The sequence below is a fragment of the Otolemur garnettii genome, unplaced genomic scaffold, assembly GCF_000181295.1.
Source record: "Otolemur garnettii isolate 467f Iridium unplaced genomic scaffold, OtoGar3 scaffold00056, whole genome shotgun sequence".
Classification (NCBI taxonomy): domain Eukaryota; kingdom Metazoa; phylum Chordata; class Mammalia; order Primates; family Galagidae; genus Otolemur; species Otolemur garnettii.
Window position 1 is genome coordinate 1,926,222 of NW_003852451.1, and position 4,529 is coordinate 1,930,750.

The window sequence follows — 4,529 nt, forward strand, 5'->3', positions numbered from 1 at the left end:
CTGACGGGGCCACTGGCCGGGCGAGAGGACGAGCCCAGGACAGCACTGACGGGGCCACTGGCCGGGCGAGAGGACGAGCCCAGGACAGCACTGACAGGGCCACTGGCTGGGCGAGAGGACGAGTCCAGGACAGCACTGATGGGGCCACTGACCAGGCGAGAGCACAAGCCCAGGACAGCACTGACGAGGCCACTTTGGGTTTATGTTTGGCATCATTGACTTTTCCGTTTCTTTCATTAGTTCTGACCAGACACCACATGGAACTCCACAAAAGCCCATCTCCCCATCCACAGGTGAGGGGTCCTGCTCAACTATACAGCGGACATGGGGGGGACTCCGGGTGGCCTGTGGTAGTGTCCTGCCCTACCACTCACTGTATGTCTGAGGGGTGCACCCGTGTCCTTCCTGCAGGAGCCCAGAGACACCTGGGTGGTCCCCAGGCACCCAGTGGGAGAGACGACACTGCACAGAGACCCAGGGCCTGAGCGTTGACACTGGGCTCCAGGTACCATTTCCTGGGCAGCACCTCATCCTGATAGCAAAGGACAAAAGGTTGTCGCTTGGGGGGATTCCAGGCCAGCGTGTGCTCACTGCTGTCAGGATACAGCCCTGTTGGAGGTAGGGAGCGTGTGTGTGTGAGACAGTGTGTGTGTGAGACAGTGTGTGTGTGACAGTGTGTGTGTGAGACAGTGTGTGTGTGAAGTGTGTGTGTGAGACTGTGTGTGTGAGACAGTGTGTGTGTGACAGTGTGTGTGTGACAGTGTGTGTGAGACAGTGTGTGTGTGTGACAGTGTGTGTGTGAAGTGTGTGTGTGAGACAGTGTGTGTGTGACAGTGTGTGTGTGAGACAGTGTGTGTGTGACAGTGTGTGTGGACAGTGTGTGTGTGTGACAGTGTGTGTGTGACAGTGTGTGTGAGACAGTGTGTGTGTGAGACAGTGTGTGTGTGAAGTGTGTGTGTGAGACAGTGTGTGTGTGACAGTGTGTGTGTGAGACAGTGTGTGTGTGACAGTGTGTGTGTGACAGTGTGTGTGTGTGAAGTGTGTGTGTGAGACAGTGTGTGTGTGAGAAGTGTGTATGTGTGGCAGTGTGTGTGTGACAGTGTGTGTGACAGTGTGTGTGTGAGAAGTGTGTGTGTGACAGTGTGTGTGTGTGACAGTGTGTGTGTGACAGTGTGTATGTGACAGTGTGTGTGTGATGGTGTATGTGGTGTGTTTGTGATTGTGTGTGGTGGATATAGTGATATAGACCCATGTATGGTGTGGCAGTGGGGTGTGTGTGTCTGCATGTGAGTGTATGTGTGGGGTTGTGGGTCAGGGCTCAGGCCCAAGGGCTCACTCCAGGAATGGCTGGTGGGGTCTGGACCATCCACTCACATCCCAGGATGTAGGGGGCTGCCCACCCCACAAGAGGGGTGACCTGGGCCGACTGTGCGGTCCTTGTCAGCTGCACCTCCCTGGTGCTCACCCAGGCCGTCTGCTTCCTGCCCGGCTGAGGGCTGTCTTGGTGGAGTGTGCAGAGCTCCTCAGAGGCTGCTGTGCATGCACTGGGCTGTGAATCAGCCCCCACCCCACCAACCCCCCTCTCTGCAGTGACCTACATGCACGTCCTTTCCTTTCTCCAAGAGAAAGGCTGAGGAGGATTCCAAGAGTCAGGGTCTGCCTTCCACGGCCAGCATTGCACTCTGCCCACGTTTACAAAGGCAGAGCCACTGGACCTGGTGTGGTCTGGACTTAAACAAGAACAGAGCAGTGGGACATGGGCAGGTGGCAGCCAACTCATTCACTGTGGCAGTTGTCTGAACCGGCCTGGGTGTGCCTGGCCTGCAGGTGCATGAGGACTAGATGGGCATGTGGCTGTGCCCAGCAGCCTGGGAATGCCACCGGTGCCTCAGTTTACCCCTTCAAGTACGGGTCACGGCGTGCCTTCTCACCATGCTGAGACAGGCTCCACAGAGGAGAGTCTTGGCCTCAGAGTGGCCCTCGTTGGGGATCAGAATTGCAGCCCCATGGGACATAGTGCTGGGCAGCATGCAGAGAGCCACAGGAGTTTTCTCTGAAGTCCTGAGGTGTGATAATAAAGCTGTGGTCATCTGAGCTCAGAGACCATGGCCACCGATGCAGAGCCCTGACCCTGGTCCTGCATCCAGACTCTGGGCCTCTCTCTCTGACCTCAGGCTGAGGAGCTGCGGGACTGAGCATGACCCTCAGTTACTCAGCAGCACTGCCCCTGGCCGCCGCTCTGGGAGGGCCTGGCTCACTCATGTGGGGAATCCTTTGGGAATCTCCCCAGAATGTCTTGTCTTGGCTGTGTGTCTACGACTTAGATACACATGGCTCCCACCTCCTTCCCTGCCACTGTCCTCCACAGGGTCAGTGGTTCAACTCTGAAAATGGGTTTGCCTTTCACAGGCAGGTAGATGGAGTGGGAGATAATGCTGGGAATTTAATTTTCTGTGAAAATCCAGAAATAGTTGCTGGGTTATTTAGGCAGCTCACAGACCAGCCCTGAAGACAAGTCCAGAGAGGATTCTGAGAGTGTTCTGGGTGCTGGGACCATGAGCGGTGGGACGTGCACTGCTGTGGACACATGGGTCCCCCCGTAACAGCCGCAGGGACACGCACTGCCACGGACACATGGAGCCCACCGTGACAGCCACAGGGACACGCACTGCCGTGGACACATGGAGCCCACCCACCGTGACAGCCACAGGGACACGCACTGCCATGGACACATGGAGCCCACCCACCGTGACAGCCGCAGGGACATGCACTGCCATGGACACACGGGGCCCACCATGACAGCCGCAGGGACATGGTGTTTTGAGGCTTCCTCCAGGCTCCTGATGTGCTGCGGAAAGTGAATAGGCATTTGTCTGCTCTGGAAATTTTCCAAGGCAAGACAATGGCTCCTTCACCCCAAGATCCCTGAAAATTGCTGGGGCCACTCCCAGCCCTGATACCAGGAAATGAATTTTTAGATCAGAGAGGGTGGGGGAGGGAAGGGGCAGTTCAGGGGGCGTTGACAACTGGCTCTGCAGAAGTAGCGGGGGGGTAGACGGGAGACGCACATCCTTCCGACAGAGGGTGTGAGGCCCTCAGTTCTGAGTGGTGGGACCATGCGGCCTGGCAGTCAAGCCCCAGAGGCGGATGCATTTGGGACTTTTGCTAAACTTTTGCCTCTGGTGCCATTCACTGAGGTTTGACGAATGGAGCCATCTTCCAACCCACTCCCTTTTCTCAACAGGTTTATCACTGAGCGGACAGAATCGACTCTTAATGACTTCATGCCTCGTGCTAACTGTATCGATCGAGGGCAGCCTCTCAGTGTCGGCACGGCAGCTGCGCCTGGGCTCAATTTTGCTTCTCCTGTGGCTGCAGGGGTTGGAAAGGTGTTCAGTTCTACTTTACTTCATCATGGCTGTGATTCACAACTAGTTTGAAAAATCGTCCCAAATGTAACAGTGGGCTCCAGCAGGCACTGTGGTGCATCCGGGAGCACAGGGTGGGTAGCTGGGCCGTGGGCCAAGCTGGGTTATGGAATGCCCTGGGTTGCCCCATAAGAAACACATTTCAGAATGTCTGGACTCACTTGAACTTAGCAACTGTGTCATGCATGGTCAACTCACAGCCCCTGTTCACACAGGAACATATTGGCTAAATGTGCTTTCCCAGAAATGTTCTGGATGGGTTTGGACATCAGAAAAATACTTAACTTATCACTATTGGTCTGGTTCAACTTCTAATAATTAAAGGGAAATTCTGGCAAGTTATAAAGAAGAAGGCCTATCTTGGGGGTTCAGGGGCCCAGCATGAATTACTCAGTTCATTTAGTAGATATTCAGCTAACATCAGCCCCTCCCACAAGCTATAATCCTTCTGTACTGAAAGGGAGTCCTCAGTACTCGGACGACAGGGAGGAATTTAAAGCTTTCTCCACACAACCCAAACCCATCTGACTGGCACACTGCTTCATAATTTTAGGATGTTCCTGGAGCCCACACACAGTTATTTTAAGCTTCTGACTTCTCCTTCTTTGTAAACACGTGTCCTAGTCCACAGTTACCAGCTTGGCCAATTACAGCAAACCACAGTTTGCCTGGACTCTTTGTTGGAATTTAGTTGGTTCTGAAATCTAATCCATTTGGAATACACAGACATTTGTCACCTTGTTTTTTTGTTAATAGAGGATAAAAATATTAATATGAAAATGATATAAATAAAACAATTTCATAATAATAATCTATCATTGTATATACCCATACATACATACATACACATGTACACATGTACACACTGGATTGCTGAGTGGCTCTGCCATCCTGGAAATCTCATCACCTAAGAGCAAAGTGAGGCCTTGTCCTGCAGAGACCTGAGCCCCTTCACAGACGAGCTCCAGGGCAGTGACCATGGGCCAAGAGGAGGACTCATCAGGAATCCACAGGCCCAGGCCTTAAGTCACGTGTTGGTTAGGACTGCATCTGTCTACGAGTGGTGGGTGTGTACGTACGCTCACACACACCAGTGTCTGA

At 53.5% G+C, this 4,529-nt stretch overlaps 1 long non-coding RNA gene across 1 annotated transcript in view; it reads left to right on the top strand.

The window, feature by feature from the left end:
- LOC111726188 overlaps positions 1-4,181 on the top strand; it is a 13,607-nt gene extending 9,426 nt beyond the window's left edge. The window contains exons 3-5 of the long non-coding RNA XR_002774029.1: positions 241-293; positions 412-618; positions 3,245-4,181. This is a non-coding gene — a long non-coding RNA (uncharacterized LOC111726188). The remainder of the gene's footprint in view (positions 1-240; positions 294-411; positions 619-3,244) is intronic.
- Positions 4,182-4,529: the final 348 nt, after the last annotated feature.